The sequence below is a fragment of the Chenopodium album genome, chromosome 27 (assembly GCF_948465745.1).
Source record: "Chenopodium album chromosome 27, dcCheAlbu1.1, whole genome shotgun sequence".
In the NCBI taxonomy this organism is placed as follows: Eukaryota; Viridiplantae; Streptophyta; class Magnoliopsida; order Caryophyllales; family Amaranthaceae; genus Chenopodium; species Chenopodium album.
The window spans coordinates 21,880,808-21,893,125 of NC_137860.1; positions in this window are offsets into that span (position 1 = coordinate 21,880,808).

A 12,318-nucleotide genomic window follows, 5' to 3' on the forward strand; every position below is an offset into this window, starting at 1 on the left:
GAGGCCTAGCCTCCAAAAATTTTAATTAAAATAGACAAGATTAATTAAAATAAATAAAACGGCAAAAAAAAAAGCAAACAATTACGTAGTCCAAATTATCCAAGTGCCTGCTAGCACTACGATTTGGAGTGCTCACATCTCGCACAACTGAGTGATGCTTAACGAACATGGGAGTGGTGTGATGTCGTTAAGCGTTACACCGACCACATCAGTGAAATTTCACGCACCATCGTGGCCATTGTGGCCTTGTCGTGCGAGTTCATTGCACCACATTGCTTCGTAAGCAATGTCTACGTATGCTATCCTTATTTACGTACCAAACAATGCATATACTTGCTAGCTATGCGCACCATGCCGCAATCCTCGCATCACAGCTCACACGCACACACACACCCATGCCACACCAAGCTACGCACACAATGCTCGTGCTCGCACTAGCCGCGGCTAGCCACGTATAGCCGCACGCAAGAAGGGGCAGCCTCCTTGGCAGCTTCATGCGGGCTGCCATGCAGCCCAGCTAGCCAAGTAAGGTTTTAGCCTCGTTTTGCATGCCATAGCCTCGGGATTTCAATCCCAATTTTGCGTGACAAATTATTAATACTAAATTAATTTTAGAACTAATTCAATGAGCAAAAATTGAAAAATTTAAACAAGTCCAACTTAATAAAATTTATCAAAGTGCATTCAACCAAAATTATTTCAAGAACCATTCTTTAATAAAATTGGTTTAACTTGGTGCAACAAAATAAATAAGGCAACTTCTCACTATTAATTTAATCAATTTAAATTAATCTTGAGATTTTGACAAAGTAAGAGGGAGTTGGAAAAATATGAATTTTAATGTTCAAATGAAAAATCCAACTTCTAATTTAACACTTGTGAATCCTTGAAAAATTATATCTTCCAATATGAAGATAAACAAATTTCTATCACAAGATTGAAAATATGTTTCCAATCAACCAAAAATGATTAAAACAACAAAGTTCAACATAAAATTCATGGAATTTAGTAACTTTAAAGTTTCAATCACTTAACATAATTTAAGATTGAATCTTTAGCACTTTGGAAGCCTCAAAAACAAAGATTTCACACTACAATGCAATTAGTTTGCAATTAGGTGAAAACTAATCAATCTTTTAAATACTACCAAGTAAATATGCTTTAAAGAGATTTACATTGCAGAAAAATAATACAAATAAATCAATACATAATCACCATATTATGCCATCAAATTTCAAGGTAAGAAAGACTTAAAAAATTTTCGCCAAAACGAAAAATCCCACGAAAAAGGCATTTCTGGTTCGAATTTGGCTAAAATCACAACCCCAAATGGATGAAAACATTTCCAGAACGTGCTTTCCATCCAAAATTCACTATTTTTGGGCAAAAATCTAGGTTCTAGGCCAAAATTTGCATTTAAAACGGGATTAAAATAATAAAACCGAGCCACTAATCTAATTAGTAACTTAAAACCAGAAAAATAAGCCATGAATAACCTTGAAAAAAAATTGATAATAAAAATAAACGAGCGGGGCTCCGTTACCGCTGTTGGGGTTTGGTGAGTCTGACTCACCGAGGAAAAAACCCGAGCCAAGGATCATGCTCGCAATAATTAAAATCACAAAAGCTAAACTATATAAACACAAAGGGTAGAATAGGAATTATACCTTTGTCGCGTGCTTCGCCCGATCGATTGGGCTCTTACTTGAAAACTAGACCCGAAATTACGACGGCCTCCGACGGAGATCCACCCGCAAAACAACTACCGACTTTAAGCTGTTACCTTAGGGTTAGCAAGGCTCGACCAAGCCAGAGTATTATGTGAGTTCAAGGATTTTTGTAATGGCAATGCTCTATTCAACTCCTACTCAAGCATCATTCCCAATACCCCAAGTTGGGTATTTATAGGAAATGATGATAGTGTGAAATTCTCTCCCATCAATGTGGGACTATGAGATTTTCACATTTTATTTTAAAGCTAAAATAAAATAATTAAGCAAATTAGTAATAAATCAACAAGTGTCAACTACACATGAGGGAGTAGGTGAGGACCACTTGGAGAGGGGGGACCAAACTTGCTCCTCACTCTCTCCCTCACCTTGTTCACTTGGCAACTCCCTCCAACCAACCCATGTGGGCTTTCCCTTGCTACTGCCTTGCTCTCAGCCCGCTAGCCCCGCACTAAAATGTGGGCTGCTGGTGCTAGCTTTCTCGGCCAGCACGCCCACGCACATGCGTGCGGGCTGCTGCTGCTAGCGTTCCACGCACCTAGTGCGGCTACTAGCTGCAGCGCACCAGCACGCCACGCACTAAGTGCGGGCTATTGGCTGCAGCTTGCAAGCAAGCCTCGCACTTGGTGCAAGCTGCAGCTTGCTAGCAAGCCTCGCACTTGGTGCAGGCTGCTAGTGTAACACCCTAGAAATTCCTTTCCTTTAAAAATACCTATTTTACCCTTTAAAATACGATTTAGGAATATCTAGGACATTACCGCCACCGTGAGAACGGCTAAGGCAATTATCAAAGACACACAGCGGAAGACTTAAATCAAAACCATTCAAAACGAGTCAACTTAAAAGTCAACCAAACAAAAGTAAAGTTAAAACCAAAGTCAAACGAAGTCAAATAAAAACAACCTACAACTTGGAACCATTGTAGGCCCTTATCAAAACCAATTAAAATACGAAAACCTTTGCGTTAGTCTCATAAGCATAACATAATACTACCTTCGTTTCATGTTTTTTGCAACTTTGGCCATTATTTGTGAGATATAAAATATTCCAAAGTTGCAAAAAACATGAAACGGAGGTAGTATAATACTTGAAAGCAATAAACCACATCTCAACTAATAGAAACTAGCATGATTCGCTCTTCACTCATGCCCCATCATGAATATGCTTCAACACCTGAAAAGATTATCTCTACTTGTCCCCACTACTCTCCATTAAAAATGGGTCATCATAGGGCCAAGATAAAGACATGGCCAAACACACAAACACACACAATAAGCAAAGCTGAGTACATAAGCGTAAATAAACACACTAACATGCTTTTACCTATCAACACACACTTACCTCAATGCACCTGTTTACAAGCACACACAACAATCAACAAGACACTTTAACTAGACACTAAATAATTCATTTAGCGTTGATTACGCATCGAACGGGTTTCCAACTATACCTCCCCCAAATAAATTGAGGTTAACTGACACGGGAGCTAACCGTGCCAGCGACAAAACCACACATAGGTGGCGGAATTCCAGCGCATAATAATAATAATAATAATAATAATAATAATAATAATAATAATAATAATAATAATAATAATAATAATAATAATAATAATAATAATAATAATAATAATAATAATAATAATAATAATAATAATAATAATAATAATAATAATAATAATAATAATAATAATAATAATAATAATAATAATAATAATAATAATAATAATAATAATAATAATAATAATAATAATAATAATAATAATAATAATAATAATAATAATAATAAAAAGGAATGTACAACGCCCTGTACTCCGTTAGAAGTTATGATCAAATATAAAGTCACATAACTCCCCCCCATATGTTCATACTCAAGGTATATACGTTCCAAGAGTTTTGGTGCGTAATCTCTTTCACTTTACGTTATTTACATATTATTAGACTTAGTGATGACTCTCAAAGCATAACAATTTAATCATCACTAGGTGAAAAAACGTAATTGGCACCGCCCTAAGGCCACCGATTCTTAAGAATCGGTGGGGAAAAAAAGTGGGAAAAAACGAGGGAAGGGAATTGCCACCGGTTCGCTTTGAATCGGTGGGTAATATATTAAACCCACCGGTTCAAACCGGTGGCTTTTTTAATTTTTTAAAAATCGCCCCATATGAACCCATATAAACCCTAATTCACAACCCTAATTCCTCAGCCGCCCACTTCTCTTTCTCTCTCCTCCTCTTCTCTTTCTCTCTCCTTCTCTCTTCTCTGTTCATCTCCTGCTTCGAATTCTTTTTTTTTTCCCGAAACCCTCCTGCTTTGATCTCAGATCAGCTCTTCTCCTTCTTTCTCCTTGTTTCCTTCGATCTCATCTCCTTCTCTCTCTCTTTCGTTCTTCCCCAATTCTCAGCTCATCCCCTTCTCTTTCGTTTCCACCACCACAAAAACCACCAAATGCCACCTTCGAAGACCACCATGAAGACCACCACCAAGACCACCAAGAACACTACCGAAGACATCAACATATAACACCGACTTTAATCGAGGTGGGTTTAATTTTTCTGGGTTTGATTTTTGGTTTGATTAATTGATTTTTCTGGGTACATGCATGTGTTTTTTGGGTTTATTTAATTTTTTTTTATTTTGAGTTTTCTGGGTTTAATTAATCGGGTTTTGGGTTTAATTGGATTTTTATGGGTTTAATTAATCGATTTAAATCGATTTTTGGATTGTAATTCTATTTTTCTGGGTTTCATTAAATGATTTAAATCTATCTTCGAATTTTATTTCTATTTTTTGTGGTTAATTTTCGATTAAAATAATCGTTTTTTTGGGTTAATTAATCGAGTTCTGGGTTAATTAATCGAGTTATGTGTTAATTTTCTATTTTTGTTGGTTAATTAATCGAGTTCTGGGTTATGGCTAGCATTTTGATTTTTCTTGGTTAATTTTCGATTAAAATAATCGTTTTTTGGGGTTCATGCATGCGTTTTTTTTTTTTTTTTTTTTTCAGTTTTCTGGTTTTTTGGGGTTTTTTTTTTTTGGGGATTTATGGGTTCATACGTTTTATTAATTTTTGTTGTTTTAATTGATGCAGGTATATTTCAAGAAGCAAGATAAATTGAAGAATAAGATGTTGTATAGGGATTTTTCATTTTGATGTTGTAATTCTTTTTTTTTATTTATATTGTTAATTTTTTTTATTATACCGTTGTAAATGATTGTTTGATTATATCGATTTGTATTGTAATTTTTTTTTATTAAATGTTATAAGTTATCGATTATAATGAATGAAATAGTTTGATTTATATTTTGATGTTGATTTTTTTTAGTTCATTGCATTCGATTATGTTTAAAGTCAAAAATACAAAAAAAATACAAAAAAAAAATTATATACATGTTATTGCCACCGGTTAACCGGTGGCATTTATGTTAAATAAAAAAAAAATTATGGGTAGCATTTTTGCCACCGGTTAACCGGTGGCAATTATTGTTTTTGCCATCGGTTTTGAACCGGTGGCTTTTTACTGGAGTATTGCCACCCCCCAATAAGGCACCGGTTCAAAACCGGTGGGTTATGGGGGGTTTGAACCGGTGTCTAATTCGATTTTTCTACTAGTGCATAAATAATTATTCAATCAACAAACACACCAATTTAATTCTTGAATATTTAGTGATCACATAATGTTTAATGTTGAACCCTTTTTAATTCTACCTCAGTTTCAAAGACACCTTGAACGCATAATGCGCCAAAAATCCTATCCCTCGGTGTTAAAAACACCTTAAGTGCACAAAGGCACCAACATACAATTTATTCCTCGTGTACATAGACACTTATATAGCTCCTTCCTCATTCTTAAAGCATCAATAAAAATTATATGAACCATAATAAAATTCCTTTCCAATATTTCAAGCCAAATTAAACATGTAGTTTAATTAAACATGCACTCCAACATGCCATAAATAAAAATGTAGTCCATATAATCATGCCAAATTATAATTTTTCAATCCATAAACCATCACAAATAATTCATGCTTCACAATTCAATCACCAACACCAATAATTTCACAATTCAATTCATAAACCTTAGCATGATACTACTTGTAATTGATTGAAATCAAGCCTAGCATGATTCTACATCATCAAAATATGCTAAATACGCAAACGTACCTCAATAAAGCCCTTAAAGTGGCCGAAAACACTACAACAATTCCCGAATCAAGTCCTACATAAAGGGACAATAATACTAAATTAATTACCCTTGTATACACAATTTCCAGCAACTTAAACTCACTTTAAACTATTTAAAATAATCTGAAAATTATTTAAAAACCCCTAATTAAACTCCTTTTTAATAGGTAATCACACCCTTTTATTATAATCACAATTATACTACTTTAAATAAAATTCCAGCATTTTAAACTAATCAAAAACCCCTTTTAAAACTTCATCAAAGTACATCTTTATACTTAAATTATCCATAGAAAAATTAAATTATCCCTTACCCTTTAAAGTCAAGGATAAAATTTAAAAAAAAAACTTCGTTAAAAACTAAAAACTGCCCGAAAATCATACTTAGAGGCTGAATTTGGCCACGAGATGGTGGTGTTACTACCAAAGGTAGTGAGTCTTTCTTAAAACGTTGTTTCCACATGGAAAACACTACTTTTTTTTATCAAAATCGGATGAGTTTAGAACCTGATCGGGATAAATACGGGATTAATATTAACAAACGGAAATCTAAAAATTAAAACACGAATTTACGTGTTCAAAATAATCTGGAATTAAGTTAAACTAATTAGTAGTTATAATCACCAAAATTTCCAAAATATCATTATTATAAAAGCCCTAAATCAATTGTTCATGAAAACCCTAAAATCATGATTTTCAATAATTAAAAACCCTAGGATATAAAATTTACAAAATCTGAAAATTATAAGGTTTAATCATCAACAATACAATTTGATACTAATTAAATTAATTTCAAACACTAAAATCAAAATCCATACATCAATTATTATAATTACACAATTAATAAAACAAAAGAGAAGAAAATAAGACTAACCTTTTTGTGTGGGAAATTTTTGGGGATAAATGGAGTATTTATAGTGTAGAGTAGGTTAGGGTAGGTTTGGGCTTCATAAAAATAATGGACTTTAAATGCAGAAATAGGTGGCCCAAAAGTAAAAATAGGATGATTGGGTTCATAAGAAAGATGGGCTACATTTGGATTAAATACTTGTTGACCCAAATATAAATACTTGCTTTATCTATAATCCAATAATTAAAATGGTTTGACCCAAAATATATTTTACTTTTATAAAACCTTATATTTAAAATATTTTAGCCCTTCAAAATATTTAATGAAAATACTTGAGCCCTTAACAGTACCTTTTATTAATATTTAAATACTTTATAAAAATACATAAAAATACGGGGTATTACAGCTAGCTTGGCTAACCCCTAGCACTCGGTGTTCTGATGATAGGGGTATTTTGGTCATTGTTGATTTATTACCGTTTTGCCGTCTCGTCTTTTTATTATTTTCGACTCGACTTCCGACGCTCGGTTTCGACGCTCTAAGCTCGAATTTCCGACGTCTAAATATTTATTACTGGGACGACTCATTAATTCCTTCCGAATTTATTCATCGTGTCGATTCGTTGGTTGCTTGGGTGTGACCCGAAGGGTTCAGTCAAGATTAAGCTGTAACATTAATTATACATTAATATTACTGATCGGAAGCGGCCTCCACCCAGGCATTCCGATCACTTGACCTTACTGAATATATTAGATTTCTAATAATTTTTAACCCACTATCAGAATAATACACTTGTTCGAAGCACACCATTCCTTTCACATTGTAAATCATTCTCCGTCCCTGCTGATTATTTTGACTTTTGTTTTTAAGACATGCATCTCTACAAACTCAACCAAAGTCGGGGCTTTAATAAACACCTAAAAATCTCTCCCTGGCAAAATCTCGATAATGAATAAAACTTTCACCGCTAATTGGTCCGAGTATAATATTGAAATAAGGAAACACTTGTTGAGTCTTGCTTAGAAATACATGTCATCTCCATTCTATCATTTCATAAGCCATTTTAGTCATTTCGATAGCCCAAAAACTTTTCTTAGCCCAACATCCACATACATTAGCCAAATTTTTTTTTTCGTAACTAGATTCCCAAACCGAGCAAATTCTCCTAAACTTTATATTTTATTACTTGCTCCACTTTCCCTTTGCAACCATATTTTATTAATTGCTCCATTTTCTTTTTTGGAATAAACTTTGAATAATATTTTTCCATTTTTCTTCCCACTAGTGGTCCTCTCATATCATATTTTAATATATCATATTCTCGCTCCTCCCTAGAGAAGTATTGGCGCATAGATCCTATGTGCCAATGAAACAAATAGGATGACATTTTTTTTTATAAATAATGGGAAACATGAGAAAAAGCGGTGGTGCAAAATTTAATGAAAAAAAGTACCACTACATGCATGATGGTACATTAAATGTACCTCAATCTATACCATTAAGGGAGAGAAAAAAAAAACCCAAAATGCCCTCATATGTGCTTGTGAAACACATAGGCCCTATGCGCCTAGATGCATTTTTCTTCCCTACTTATACTTACTTCTAATTTTTACAGACTTTTTTTATTATTCAACCAACCTGACGTCCATCATATATTATTACTTTCCTATATTCCTCCAAAAATATTATACAAATTTTACATTGTTGGATAGCCCTTAAATATACCATAAGCTCGATTTTGATTTGAAGCAAAAAATATATAAACAAAATGCTAGTATTAAACCTATTCTAAAACCGATATCCTTGCGCTATTTTCACCATATTTTTTTAGTCTAGAAAAGTTATTGGCCTGATTCTACATGGGTAGAAAGTAGACTTCTGAATCTTACCGAAGATATATTATTTTTGTTTATCCGAGTTTGGACCAAAAGTTAAGATAAAAATAAAAACCGAGTAGCACCAGATGTCATCGAGTGGCGCCAACTTGCCACGTGGAGCGACACATCTGTCACGTCGCGTCTGTATAGACACCCATTTGTGTCTTCGCAAAACCAAACCCAGTGATGAATGCCTTTCATGTCGAAAGATAATCGAATGAAGTGAAAGTGTGAAAAGTCTAGTGTTGCGGTAGTTTTTATTAAAAATCTTTCTTTCTGTTTTCGAAGCCTGCTCTATTTTATGAAAACGTCCAGTCCAGTTTAGTTTAGTCCATGATAAGGGTCTAATAATGGTATAGTTGGATAGGGCTTAAAAAGACCTTTCCAACGATATATTATAAGCCCAATTCCGATGAATTATGAGGAAGTTATGGCCAAAATACTAAACTGGGCCCGAATCGGATTTTACCTACGACCCAATGATCATGAGGAGGGTCCAAAGGTTTAATCCTATTCCTAAAATAATTAGGATTGATTATAAGCTTCTACAAGTTTCTAAAAGATCTTAATTATCCTTTTTGAAAAGATAAGATCATAGAGTTTAAATTTGAATAAAACTTTCCTTTTTTAAGTCCTAACTATATTCGGATTTAAAGATGTTCAACGATAGTCATATATTATTTTGTGCATCATAATATTTATCCAAATTTTATATGGTTAGATAGATCTTGAAATTATCTTTCCAATGAAATTTTATAATATTAATTCCAAGCTATAACGAAAAAGATATGAAAGAAATAGGAAACTTTATCCAAAATTGATACCGTCCCACTATTTCGGCCGTATCTTTTTATCTACAAAATATTTTAATCTGGTTACAAATGGGTTGGAAAGTAGACTTCAAGAGCTTTCAAACGACATATTATATGTCTTATTTAGACTTTTGAATCAAAACATATGACAAAAACAAAATCCGCAAAAACTCTTGTCTACGAGTTTTATTTTGATTCGAATTATGATTCTTTTCTTATTCTTCGACCCTCTTTTTTTTCTATAAATAGAGGTCATATCTCCACTTTTTCAAAACAATCTACAATCACCTAATTCTCTCTCTTCTCTCTCGAGCAATACATGATTTCTTTCTCTCTCTCTTTCTAAACTAGCCTTTTACAAACACAATACCGCACTCATTAGATCTAGAAAACACCTAGCTAAGTTCGAAGTTGCCTTCGCCCTAGACGTGAAAGGTTGATAATTTCTGAAGGTTTGGTCCCAAATCTAGTCTAAACTTTTAAACTCTTTCCTTTCAATTATTTAATTTAATTATTTGATTTATTATTTCATTGAAGTTTACTAACTTGTGTATTTTGTTATTAGAAAGAGGTACGAGGCTTCAAAGTAAGTAATTTGTTTACTTATCTATTATTTCACTGTAGAAAGCATGTTTAGATTTGATTAATTCCTAGTATCATGTTAGGATGTTATTTATTGCTTTCTAGAATTATGTTTAGGGTGCCTTTTCTTCTTTCTAATAGCATGTTAGTACCATGTTAGGGCTAAATCTTTGATCTTTGACGTTTAGCGACATGCTAGGATTTGTTATTAATCTTGTTAGTATCATGCCTAGGATCTTGCAATTATTATTAAGCTTTATTGTTAACATGGTTATGAATGTCATGTTGCTTGATTTATATATTTTGTTGTTATTGCTTGATCACGCCTTTTATGCATATTTAAAGGGAATTTGTATTTGAAATCACGCCTAATAAGATAATTAATGATTTGGTTTAGGCTAATATGATTTTAATTCAAGTGATCGCAAATAATAGTTTTATTTGTGCATTAATATTCAACCAACATAGATTAAACAGGTTTAGGATTAACCTTATGATTGCATGTTAGTCAGAAAGCGCACATGAATACGAGTAGAATAAAGTAGAGACCTATTTTATAGGGAAAGTTCTATCTCTTTTAGATTGGATTTGTAACATCATCCCCGAACACCAGTCTTGGTTCTAGACCTATTGGAGTTGACGATCTCATGGATCATTAAGGGGTGTAACCTTCACCCTGTGAACGGTTTACAAGTTCCTAAAACTTGTTGGCGACTCTTTTGCTCTAGCTTTCTTCCCTTTGGATGCCAACATACTTAAGTGTATGATTACAGTGGGGTTCAAGTTTGTAGTAATGCTTGAAATATTCCCTACAGTATGTATCTTCTGCAACGCACCTGTTGTTAGTTTTTGTGAATGTGCCAGCTTTCTAGTATCCTTTATCCTATTATTCGACTTCAACTCTATATATTTTGTGCTTTTTCGAGCAGAGTCAAACATTGTTTTCTACTTAAATTCTCTCTAATACCCTTATTCTCTAAACCTTCTATCTCTCTTAATCTCTAATCTTCCATAATTCCTCCTTCAGCTGCTCTTAGACATCAATACTACGTCACTCAAAGCTCTATTGTCGGTTCAAAATACGATGTGAAAAAAGATTTATCATAAACCTTGAGGGTTTCAAACTAGACTCGATTTAATTTAATAAGTTAATTTGATTTAAAGTTAGTTTATTTTATGTTATACTACCTCCGTTTTTTATTAGTTGACACGTTTTGACTTTAGCTCTATTCACACACTCCCCTTTGGCCATGTTTTGTGATTTATATGTAATGAAAAATATAGTCATGTGGGGTCTTGTTAGATTCGTCACAGACATAGTTATTAGAATCGGGATTCTACCTTGAATCGGTAAGTGGGGTAGAATCGAATCGGTAAAATCGAATCGTAGAATCGTACGATTCTACAAAATTGTAAAATTAGGCTTCAAAATGTAAAAAATGACTACATACATAATTTTATAGCAATGAGAATGATAATAATATATATTGTTGATAACATAATATCGACAATAAAAACATAAAATAGCTTTAGAAGTGATTTCGTACGCGCATAACTCAAACAATACACTATAAACTATAAAGTCGGATTATTGGTACACAATCTTAACCACGAGAGTACACGACAGTTGTTGTTAAATTATGAAAAAAATTACGCTGTTAACTCGTAAAGTTGTTTCCCCTAGACCCCTAATAAAAAATCCAATGATAATAGAAAACTAAGTGTCAAGTTACTTCTTCTAACGAGATAGCTAAAGAATGACAACTACAACAAACTCATGTTATAAAAGTGTTTTTTATATGCCCAAAGTTGAGTGCATAAAAGACTCGTGAATACATTCTTATGCCGACAAAATATAAATGGTTAGATAGAATCTTAATATTTATTTAAATTGATGTTTCATAAGCTTTATTATAATTTAGATTGAATAATATATAAGTCATTGACTAAAGTTAGACTCAGCTATGACACCCTTACACTCTTTACTTTATAACATAAAATATATAATAGATATAGGTACAAAACTAATTCCATTAGAAAGTAGATTTCAAGAGCTTTCTAATGATATATTATAAGCCTAATTCTGACTTCGGAATCAAAAGTTATGGGTTTCGGAAAATCAAGCTTTTTGCAGGAGTAGAATCGGTATAGAATCGTAGAATCGGTACCGATTCTACCGATTCTAACCAATTCTACCGATTCTATGAGCGATTCCACAGCATAACAATTCCATCGACGATTTAGATCGTTTATGTGGATTGGGATCGTTTTTAAAATATTAA